Here is a 12,877-nt window from a genome sequence, read left to right as displayed (position 1 = left end):
TACACTGATCTGTGATGCTGTATACACTTATCTGTGAGGCTGTATACACTGACCTGTGATGCTGTATACACTGATCTGCGAGGCTGAGCTGTATTCCCTGATCTGTTATGCTATATACACTGATCTGTGAGGCTGTATACACAGATCTGTGATGCTGTATACACTGATCTACGAGGCTGAGCTGTATTCCCTGATCTGTGATGCTATATACCCTGATCTGTGAGACTGAGCTATATACCCTGATCTGTGAGGCTGAGCTATATACTCTGTCCTGTGATGCTGGCACTATGGGTGGAAACAAGTGGAATACAGGGGACGTAGTGGGTGGATTCTACAAGGGGTGGGGCTTATGAGAAGTGGGAGGGGCCAAAGAGGAATGGCGGAGTCTGGCGCCCCCCCATCCTAAAACTTCACTAGCCGCCACTGCGTTTACCGCAGTATATTTCAGTGTATTCCTCCTACTACTCCTAATGTCTGGGGACATCGCACCAAACCCCCGGCCCTCCCACACCCAATTCCCAACGCCAAGATTGGCCATCTACCTCCTCCAACAGTAGTCGTAACTTCAACCTTCTCATCCCAATTCCCCTGATTCTACAAGTCAGCCCCCCTCTTTCATGTGCCCTCTGGAATGCCCGCTCAGTCTTCAACAAACTAGTTTCTGTCAATGACATTTTCCTCTCCAAATCCCTTGATCTATTTGCTATAACCGAAACCTGGCTCCAGGAATATGACACTACGTCTCCAGCTGCCCTGTCCCACAATGGCCTTCTCTGGACTCACTCCACCAGATCCAGTGGACGAAAAGGAGGTGGTGTTGGGCTTCTCCTCTCCCCACAATGCACCTTCCAGGTACTTCCCACACCTCCCTCTCTTTCCCCCTGCTCTTTCGAAATGCACTGCATTCATCTTTTCTCTCCAGCTTGTCTGAGGGTCACAGTCATTTATCGGCCTCCTGGACCAGTGTCACGCTTTCTGGATGACTTCTCTGCATGGCTACCCTATTTTCTCTCATCCGAAGTGCCTGCCATCATCCTAGGTGACTTTAACATTCCAATCAATGTTAATACTGCTACCACTTCTAAACTACTCAACCTAACCTCCTCTTTTAACCTAACACAATGGACACAAACCACCACTCACTCCAACGGGAACACTCTCGACCTCGTATTCTCCCATCGCTGCACTCCCTGCAATCTCTCTAACACACCCTTTCCTCTCTCTGATCACAACCTTATCTGTTTCACACTCTCCTTGTCTCCTACATCCCATGCTGCCAACCCACAAACCACTACCCGCAGCAACCTCAACCCTTCCCTTCTTCATTCTGCTACTGATGGCCTTTACGACAAAATCGCACCCCTGTCCTGCCCAGACCTAACCACTTCCATCTACAACAACACACTGTCATCGTCCCTAGACGTACTTGCTCCTCTTTCTACATGCAGAACCAGGCCCCATCTACCACAACTCTGGGAAACAGACGACACCAGAAGTCTCAAGAGACACAGCCGTGCTCTTGAGCGAGCATGGCGTAAATCTAAATCCCTGTAAGACTTTACCCTCTACAAATCAGCCCTTCTCAAATACAACTCCTGCCTCCACACTGCTAAACAAACCTATTACAACACTCTTATCAAAACCCTCTCATCCAAACCTTGTCAACTCTTTTCTACCCTAAATTCCTTACTTCACCCCCCACTGCCCCCACCCACCCACTTGCTTACCGCTCAACAGATTGCCAACCACTTCAATAGCAAAATTGACACAATTCGCAAGGAGATATCCAGCATTCAAATTTCTCCCCTACCCAACATATCAGGTCCAACACCACACTCAATACTCTCCTCCTTTTGCCCAGTTAGCACAGAAGAAGTTGATAAACTCCTCTCCATGGCCCACCTCACTACCTGTCCCCTGGACCCTGTCCCCTCTCAATTTCTGCAACCACCTTCCCACTCTATCCTCAACTCCCTAACCCACATCTTCAATCTCTCCCTCTCCTCCAGCACTTTTCCTTCCCCGCTCAAACATGCACTGGTTACCCCCATACTCAAAAAACCCTCACTAGACCCCCCCTGTTTGAATAACTTAAGACCCATCTCCCTGTTCCCGTTTGCCTCCAAGCTCATCGAACGCCTTGTTCATGACCAAATGAGTCGCTACCTCACGGACAACAACCTTCTCGACCCACTACAGTCTGGCTTTCGCCCACAACATTCTACTGAAACTGCCCTACTAAAACTCAACAATGACCTACTAACTGCTAAAACCAATGGCCACTACTCCATACTCATACTTTTAGACCTCTCTGCTGCCTTTGACACAGTTGACCACCTGCTCCTCCTCAGCAAATTACACCCCCTTGGCCTCCATGATTCTGCATTATTCTGGTTCTCCTCCTACCTATCTCAGCGCACTTTCAGTGTCACTTACAACTCCATCTCCTCCGCTCCTCTTCCTCTTTCTGTTGGGGTACCCCAAGGCTCCATCCTTGGGCCTCTCCTATTCTCACTCTATACCTCTTCCCTGGGCCAGTTGATAACCTCCCATGGCTTCCAATACCACCTTTATGCCGATGACACCCAGATCTATCTTTCCACTCCTCAACTCACCCTCTCGATCTCCTCACGGATCTCAAACTTACTGAATGACATATCGGTATGGATGTCACACCACTTCCTCAAACGTAATCTTTCTAAAACTGAGCTTGTTATGTTTCCTCCTTCACGGTCCCCCCCATGACTTCACCATTAATATCAACAACACAACCATTGGTCCCTCCACACATGCCAGGGTCCTGGGTGTAATTCTTGACTCTGACCTCTCCTTCAGCCCCCATATCCAATCACTGGCTAAATCCTGCCGCCTTAACCTCCGCAATATCTCCAGAATTCGACCCTTCCTGACTAATGACACCACAAAGCAACTTATTTACTCCTTGATTATTTCCCGCCTTGACTACTGCAACTCTCTCCTTAATGGCCTACCCTTAAGCAGGCTATCCCCCCTTCAGTCTATTATGAATGCTGCTGCTAGATTAATACACCTCACTAATCGATCCGTGACTGCCGCCCCTCTCTGCCAATCTCTTCACTGGCTTCCCCTACCCCACCGTGTAAAATTCTAAATGCTAACCATAACATACAAGGCCATTCACAACATCGCCCCCATCTACATCACCAACCTCATCTGCAGATATCGCCCAAACCATCCCCTCCGCTCCACCCAGGACCTCCTGCTCTCTAGCTCCCTTGTTACCTCCTCCCATGCTCGCCTTTAGGACTTCTCCAGAGCCTCTCCTATCCTCTGGAACTCCCTGCCCCAGTATGTCCGATCAGCCCCTACCCTGTCCACCTTTAGAAGATCCCTGAAAACTCATTTATTCAGGGAAGCCTATCCCACACCCACATAACAACTGTCCCAGAGCCACCCCCATCAAATCATTTTCTGCAGCTAGTACCTTTTGTACCACCACCCCCTCCCTTTAGAATGTAAGCTCTACGAGCAGGGCCCTCCTGTACCTTTTGTACTTAACTGTACTGTAATTGTGTTGTCTCCCCTATACATTGTAAAGCGCTGCGCAAACTGTTGGCGCTATATAAATCGCATATAATAATAATAATTTCAGTGCGTTACGTGCCATTTAATGCAGTATATTTCTGTGCGTTGGTGCACTTTTAAGACAGTACATTTCAATGTGTTAGTTAAAGTTTAACGCAGTATATTTCAGTGCGTTACTGCAAGTTTAACGCGTATATTTCAGTGCGTTATGTGCTGTTAACACAGTATATTTCTGTGCATTAGTACATGTTTAACGCCGTATATTTCAGTGCATTATGTGCCGTTTAATGTAGTATATTTCATATATTTCAGTGCAATACGCGCCGTTTAACGCAGTATATTTCTGTGCGTTACTGCACGTTTGAAACAGTATATTGCAGTGCGTCGGTACAGTTTTATTGCAGTATATTATAGTGCAGCCCTCAAAAATTGCACTCACCTGCTCGCATTTTGCGAGTGCATTTTGAGGGCTGGTGAGGGGGGGCAAGCACCGCCGGCAGCCTGGGTTGAATGGGAGACCTTCTCCCAGCGATCGAGGAGGGGAAGACAGAGAGAGCCGCCCGGATGTTCAGAGCGCAGGGAACACAGCGATAACAGCTTTCATTTAACATTGCTTTGTCCCCACCGCTCGCTGTCAGATACAGCCCCGCCCCCTGGTCCCGGGACTTTGATAGACAGATCATATGTCCAATCCCAGGACAGGTGATCTGTCAATCAAAGTTCCCCAGCCAGGGGGCCGGGCTGTATATATGACGTTGAGCGGCAGGAACACAGCAATTGAAATTAAAGCTGTTATCGCTGTGTTCCCTGCGCTCTGACATCCAGGCGGCTCTCCTGTTCCTCTCCTCCCCTGCACAGGTAGGCTGCATGGTGGGCACAGGCTGCATGGTGGGCACAGGCCTCATGGTGGGCACAGGCTGCATGGTGGATGGTGGATACAGGCTGCATGGTGGGCACAGGCTGCATGGTCGGCATAGGCTGCATGGTGGATAGTGGACACAGGCTGCAAGGTGGACACAGGCTGCATAGTGGATGGTGGATACAGGCTGCATGGTGGGCACAGGCTGCATGGTGGGCGCAGGCTGGATGGTGGGCGCAGGCTGGATGGTGGACACAGGCTGGATTGGTGGGCACAGGCAGCTTGCATTGGTGGGCACGGGCAGGCTGCATTGGTGGGCACAGGCAGCTTGCTTTGGTGGGCACAGGCAGGCTGCATTGGTGGGCACGGATAAAGTTGTTGTTAATATTTATTTTTATAACTTAATTCTGAATAAAACATTTAAGTGTCATTTAATTAGATAATTTATGAGGGCGTGTTTAGGGGCGGGGTGTGTTTAGGGGTGGGGCGGGGTTGGGTGGGGCAACTGGTGGCGAGTAACCCTTGAGGCCTGGCTAGTAGCTCAGGACTTGAAATTTTGAGCCCTGTTATAGTGTATTAGTGGAGTGTGTCTGTGTAGTGAGTACTCAAGTTAAAGTGCACCAAACACCACTTTCCATTGATTAAAGTGCATCCACCTACACATTTCCACATCTTTATTACTTTTTGTTAATAAGCACCCCCCCCGTCATGTCTGGGAGGACAAGGAGAGGCAGACGTTCCCATGGCACTGTTAGGGGGCCAGCAGAGTCTGTGTCCACAGGCAAAGGTGGACATGGTCAGTCCTCAGGCAGGGCATCATTTTCTCTGTTTAATGATGTTGCCTGTGTTATCCAGCCACAGCATGCAGAGGGGTGGTGGATTGGCTTACTAAACCATCCTCATCCTCCATCACCCAAGCAGAGACTAGCGCACAGTCCACTGCAGCTGCCACAGTGGCTAAACCTGCCTCCTGTCATAGCCCTAGCATTAGGCATGGAGGAGTCAGCTGAGTTATTTGAACACAGCGTCAGCCATCTGCTGCTTGATGATGCACAGCCATTACTTAATTCAGATGTTGGTTCTGACGCTGAGGATGGCAGGAACATGAGCCTACAGATGTGCAGCCGATCGCACTGTTGCAATTTGCAAACTTTGTCTCAAGCACATCAAGCGTAGCAAAAACACCAGCCATTTGGGTGCCACATGCTTGACAAGGCATTTAATCTGCCACCACTCAGCCCATTGGCAAAAGCACCTGAAAGCCACACAAAAGGGGCACAATTCTGTTCCTCCTCCTTACTCACCTCAGTCTGCCCCCACTATACCTCATGACCTTTCAGCAGCCTCCACTGACAGGGATGAGGGTTTAGCGCAGTGTGTTCCAGGTCCTTGCAGCACATCTGCCTTTAGCACACCACCAGCTGTAGACTGTAGCCGGCAAAATTTTCGACCCCATCTACTGCAGCGAAAAATAAATAGTCACTGCCACCCACATGCCCAGCGTCTAAATGGAAGCTTGTCAAAGCTGCTGGCTCTACAACTTCTGCCTTTCCATCTGGTGGATTCTGCCCCCTTCTGTAAATTTGCAGAATGTGCTGTACCACAATGGCAGGTTCCCAGTCACTATTTCTTTTCACGTAAGGCCATTTTAGCTATGTACCATCACGTGGAAGGCAATGTTGTGGCATTGCTGGGCAAGGCAGTCAGCCGCAAAGTCCACATTACTGCTGACACGTGGTCCAGCAAGCATGGTCAGGGACGATGTATTTTGTTCACAGCACACTGGGTAAGTTTGCTTGCAACTCAGGACAGGGCTCAGTGCTGCAGCTTGTTGTGCCGCCACGTCTCCATACAGCTAGTGGTGATGATGCAAAATTTGTCAGCTCTACCTCCTCCTTCATGCCCTCATCTGCTGAATTGTCCTATGAACCACAAGTACCCCCTAAGCTTTCAAGGGGTTATTCAATGAGTCAGGCTAAAAGGTGCCATGCAGTGCTTCAGCTGGTGTACCTAGGGACAGGAACCACACTGAAGCAGAGATTCTTGCCTCTCTGCAGGGGCAGGCCCAGAGATGGTTCACGCCACACCAGCTGGAGCCAGGAATACTGGTGTGCGATAATGGCACAGACCTCCTGTCTGCCCTTAGATGGGAAAGTTGACACATGTGCCATGCCTGGCACATGTCCTCAATTTGGTGGTGCAGCATTTCTTAAATAGGTACCCAGGGTTGGAAGATCTGCTAAAGCAAGCCAGAAGAGTCTGTAGTCATTTCAGGCGGTCATACACAGCCAGTGCTCGGTTGGCTGAAATTCAGCTGCAATTCTACCTGCCCATAAACCACCTGATTTGTGACATGCTCACCAGGTGAAAATTTACTTTGGCAATGCTGCAGCGGCTGCACATGCAGCAGAGGGCCATCAACGAGTACCTGTATGAGAATGGCACAACGACAGGCTCAGGTCGGCTCAGATTTTTTTCCCCATGCCTGCTCATAAAGGATGCATGCATTGTACTGTCACCATCTCAGAACTCATCCCATCCCCACAGAGAGTGCAGAAGATGAAATCTCTTGAGGATACCTTAAAGAGGAGTTTATCTTAAGCTTTTCCTGACTCTGGTAGGTTAAAATGTCGTGCAAAACATAGTTTTGCTTCTGTTGATCAAGAGAGGAGCGGTGGAGAAGGCGGCCGCCTAAGTGATGCATTTTACAATTTATTTAGTCCTCACCACCAAGGGCTGTCAGCTTCCACATCCCATCGCCAGCATTTGCATCATATGGTGGGTGGACGATTATCTAGGGGCAAAAGCGGAGATGGAGAGCTTTCCAGTTGACGATCCACTGGCTTACTGGGTCATGAGAATAGACGACTGGCCAGAACTTGCCCAGTATGTAATTGAGCTGCTGGGCTGCCCTGCATCCAGAGTGCTTTCCGAACAGGCATTCAGTGCTGCTTGAGGTTTTGTTACTGATAATAGAACGCGTCTGTTCACAGATTCGGTGGACCGTGTGACATTTATCAAAACGAATGGATGTGAAATCTCTGCAGGACTTCCAAGCTGCCTAGCGTTGTGGGTGTTGATTTCATCTGGAATAATTTTTTTGGTGTAGGTTTCTTGGGCACAATTGACACCCAAAGACCAATTTTTCTGAACCTGTTTGACAGGTGCATATCATTTCAATTTTCAACAGCAAGGCCAATTCTTGCTTTCATCAGTACCTCTATAGGGTTACAGTTTGAAGGCACCGCTGACACCCAAAGACCAATTTTTTCACACCTGTTTGACAAATGCATATCATTTCAACTTTTGACAGCAATTCATTGATACATGTCCCCCAGGGCAGTACCCAGACCCCCATAACCACTGTATGCCCAATTAATTGCATATAAGCCTAAAAAATTTAAACTTTTGATTTTTCCAGTTTGGGTTCAATGAGGTTCGTTATTCAGTTCCGAACTTTTGCGATGTTCGAAAGTTCTAGTGCGAACCGAACAGGGAGTCATTCAGCCCATCCCTAGCATGAAGTGGTTAAAGCTGTTATAGCTGCAAAGGGTTGGCCAACTCAATATTCAACCCTACAGAATAAGACTGGGATGCCATTAAAGTTCATGTGCGTTTAAAGGCAGGTGTCCCAATACTTTTGGTAATATAGTGTATATTAGAGAAAATAAGCACTTTTTTCTTTCTAAGCATGCAGATGTTTGTCTCCTAACACAAAAATATGTTAACAGAAATGCTAAGGTTCTAAAGATGAGCTTCCTATTCTTGTCTCTAGTTGACAAACAAAAATTACAGTAGCTCAAACTTTTATAATGGGAAAAACTCTGCGCTTATGTCTCCCTATTTCTCCTTTCCCTTTGATTCCATATGTATAATGATAGCTTCCAGCACTAAGATTCATGATACCAAATCTCAAACAAATATATATATATATATATATATATATATATATATAGTAAAGTCTGGGGGATAATAGCTCCCCGGGACCAAGTGCATAAACCGTTTAAACTTTAAACAAAAAGGCTTTTATTTGTAAGCAAATCAAAAATAAAGCTTCATTCAGCACACAGCACAAAAATATAAAACAAAGTCCGCTGATCTTCGGCATAAAATAAAGTCCGCTTATCTTGAGCACAAAGAAAATTAAAGAAAAGGCACGTATAGTTTGTGGCCGGGTCTTCACCCCAGAGTTTTAAGAGTCCTTGTTGAATCTTTAGCAGCTTCCAAAAGATACACAGCTCATCACAACAGGTGTAATCACCTACTCCTCCTCACCACCACCTCTAACACTACTTCCTGTCTTTTATGAGCTGTTTCCTGGAGGACTTTAAACCCCTGTGTGCTGAATCTCTGTGGTCAGGAGTGGAGGCTCTTTCCCACCTGAATATCACTTCAGAGCCTCCCAAATTCCAAGTCCCAAATAACTCTCTATTAAGACAGAGAGGACTGTGAGTCAGTCCCGGGAATTCCTCACCCATCCTGGGTGACCCCCTGAACACTACCGCACTTCCCTGAAAGGGACCATACCCCAAATATCGGTGCTATATAGCAGCATCCGGGACCCAACCTTGGCGTCCTGTACTATATATATATATATATATATATATATATATATATATATATATATATATATATATATGTATATATAATAAATAATATATACACTTTATGTGTACAGCCCTCAAAATTTGCACTCTCATTTGGTGAGTAAACAAATGAGGAGGGCGAGTAATGAAAGGGCTGTGCTGTCCCAGGAAATTATAGCCAGTGCCCCATCCGCACTGCGAGCCTCACAGCGTGGCCAATTTTAAATACATACAGTCAACCGCCTGGGACCGCCCCCCTCCACCTCCTGCCACACATCCTTGCAGAGCGTGCAGTTCAAAAGGCATGAAAGAGCCGCCTGGGACCTCCCCTCTCCCCCTCCATTCTGCTTCACATCCCCTCCCAGGCACACAGACCGTGCACTTCAATATACATTCAATAGCTGCCTGGGAAAGCCCTTCTCCGCCTCCCTCCTGCACATCCCCGCCCAGGCACACAGACCGTGCTGTTCAATAGGCATTAAAGTGCCGCCTGGGACTGCCCCTTTCCGCCTCCGTTCTGCTGCCCATCTAAGGAGTGGGTGATCCTAAGTGGACAGGCTCAAACCATCTCGGTCTGCCCTCAGTGTGCACAGTGATAACTGACCCCCATGGCTGCAGAATGGTAAATATGACAGTGTGCTGGAGGCATTGGTACAATGGGGGATTAAACAAGACATGTGCTGGTGTGCTGGGGGTGGTATTGAGACCAAGCATGTGCTGGATTGGGGGTGGGGGGGTAGAATTGGAGGTCTGAATCATATCTGGGCCTCCAATTCCACCCCCCTTCCTAATCCATCATATCTATGCCTCCAATTCCCCCCCCCCCTTTTCCCAATCCATCACACCTATGCCTCCAATTCCACCCCCTTCCCACAATGGAATTGGAGGCATAGGTATGATGAATTGGTGGGGAGAATTGAAGGCATAGGTATGATTGATTGGGGAGAGTATTGGAAGCATAGATGCGTTGGATTGGGGGGGAGATTGGAGGCATAGGTGTTCTGGAGAGGGGAAGCCAGAAGATGAGGTGTGCTGCGAGGGGGTCATTAAAAGCACAGATGTCGGGGGGCATTAGAGGCAGAGATATGCTGGGAAGAGGAATTAGAGGTAGAGGTGTACTGGGGAGTTGTTGGAGGTAGAGGTGTACTGGAGGAGGTGTTGGAGGTAGAGGTGTACTGGGGGAAGTGTTGGAGGTAGAGGTGTACTGGAGGAGGTGTTGGAGGTAGAGGTGTACTGGAGGAGGTGTTGGAGGTAGAGGTGTACTGGAGGAGGTGTTGGAGGTAGAGGTGTACTGGATGAGGTCTTGGAGGTAGAGGTGTACTGGAGGAGGTGTTGGAGGTAGAGGTGTACTTGGGGAGTTGTTGGAGGTAGAGGTGTACTGGAGGAGTTGTTGGAGGTAGAGGTGTACTGGGGGAGGTGTTTGAGGTAGAGGTGTACTGGAGGAGGTGTTGGAGGTAGAGGCATACTGGGGGAAGTGTTGGAGGTAGAGGTGTACTGGGGGAGGTGTTGGAGGTAGAGGTGTACTGGGGGAGGTGTTGGAGATAGAGGTGTACTGGAGGAGGTGTTGGAGGTAGAGGTGTACTGGGGGAGGCATTGGGAGTAGAGGTGTACTGGGGGAGGCGTTGGAGGTAGAGGTGTACTGGGGGAGGCGTTGGAGGTAGAGGTGTACTGGGGAAGGCGTTGGAGGTAGAGGTGTACTGGGGGAGGTGTTGGAGGTAGAGGCGTACTGGGGGAGGTGTTGGAGGTAAAGGCGTACTGGGGGAGGCGTTGGAGGTAGAGGCATACTGGGGGAGGCGAAACAAAACCTAATACTGAATAAAGCATTTAACAGTGTAATTTCATGAGATAATATACAAGGGCGTGTTTAGGGGCGGAATTAGGGGCCGGGCAGGGTAGAATTTGGGTGGGGCAAATGGTGGTGAGTAACTCTTAAGGCCTAGCTAGTATCTCAGGACTTGAAATTTTGAGCCCTGTATATGTATACATAAAGTGCAGCACTAAATGTAGGCATTCAATATAAACATATTCTTTAGAAAAAAGTGTAATAAAGTGGATAAAACTAAATAAACTAAATAAAAATATCAAAGCAAATAAGATAAACATCTCAAAAAAGTCCTCTCAAGTGTCCATGTAAAGAAAAGTAGCAAATGCCGCCAAATCATAAAATGCAAACAAAAGATTCTGTCCTCTTAGATCTCCCAAATAAAGTGTGAACCATTTTTGGCAAAAAGTGACAGAAGAGGGTGAATATTGTCCATCCACCAACTGCAGGATGCAGCCACAGGGAGTGTGTGACAATTTAACTGCTGGCTGTCAGACAGAAGTAATCTAGTGGCTTTGTAACCACCAGATCACTTACACATACCCACGTAACACCCTGTTCACTGTTCTGCATTTCCTGTTTTTACATATGAGAAAGGTATGTGTCAGGAGGGGGTAGTGGTGAATTTCCATAAACATAAGTTACTTACAGTACACATTTGTCCTCTGGGTGTCTACGAGTTTCGAACTTCGGGAGGTATGATGTTGCAAATTGAGATATTTGTAAAATGCCTCCAATGATGGTATCTCCATCTCTCGAAAAATATTGAGGCTTTTTCCGGACCATTGCCAAGCTACATGCTGGCTCTTTCACATCCTTATCAAACATTAACAAAGGGATTAACAGGGATATATTGAGTATTTTCTTCCGCATTTGTTCCTGGAAGGACAGATGACATGTAGACAGGTAGGTGTTGGTCTACAGTAATATGAAGATGGAAACATTGCCCTTTATTCTTCTCTCCCTCTACTGAGATATTAAAATTATGCTGCACCATCCTCCTCTGGACAGCAGGAGGAGAGCTAAAGCCAATCAAGCTGATTAACTTCTATGCAGAGCGCTGAGAATCCTGGGAGCTATAGTCTGTCTGTGAAGTGATTAATTAACATATGAAGGAAACACCTTCATAATAACCTCCCATGGCCCTTCTTCTGTAGTATTGCAGTAAGCCATAATTCTTTGGCATGCTAGAAGACTGGAATTACACAGGAGAAGTTATGACACATTTGCACATTACACCACCCACATGAAAGCCCAGAAACACCCACAGTAACCCTAGAACCCACCCACATCAACCCCCAGAACTGGTACAAATGACTCCCATAGCCCATCTTGAAACTACAAAGGTTCAAAGGATCAAGAGGTTTGTAGTATCAGGACTGGAAAAGGAAGGAAACAGGAAGTCAGAGAACTCTGAAATTCAGCCAGGTGGAGGAGTGACATCTAGGGTTGCCACCTGTCCGGGATTCACCCGGACAGTTCGGGTTTGGCATCATGCATCCGGGTTTCAGACTGCCTGAAACCCGGACACATTATTCAGACTGGACTATAGTTTCCCAGCAGGGTTGCTGGCTGCAGTTGTCTAAACTGAGAGTGTCTGTTACACTCTCTTTCATGCTGCCCAAAGCCAAAACTAACAATCCCCGCCCAAATACACACACACAGACGGGAGAGGAGAGAGGGCTTGATCTGTACCTCTTCCTCCCGCCCCTACCTCTCTGTGTCTGCCCACACTCCAATCCCCAGCACTGTGCCTCAGAAAAGGAAAGTGCGGGCTGGACATTTGAAGGCCAGCAGCCTCAGATACATCTGGATGAGAGGTGCTGACTGCCAAGGGGTGAGTGAGCTCCCCATCCACACCATGTGTGGGCTCCATCGGACCTGCAGCGGACTTTTTCAGTTGAAAATCTTACGGACTTTAGATTTGGAACATGTTTCAAATCTTTCCGACGGACTCAAGTCCGGTTGAAAAATCCGCTCGTCTGTATGCTAGTCCGACGGACGAAAACCCACGCTGGGGCAGCTATTGGGTACTGGCTATAAACT

Source organism: Aquarana catesbeiana, linkage group LG04, assembly GCF_042186555.1.
Source record: "Aquarana catesbeiana isolate 2022-GZ linkage group LG04, ASM4218655v1, whole genome shotgun sequence".
NCBI classification, from domain to species: domain Eukaryota; kingdom Metazoa; phylum Chordata; class Amphibia; order Anura; family Ranidae; genus Aquarana; species Aquarana catesbeiana.
Note: the sequence above shows the minus strand (reverse complement) of the source record.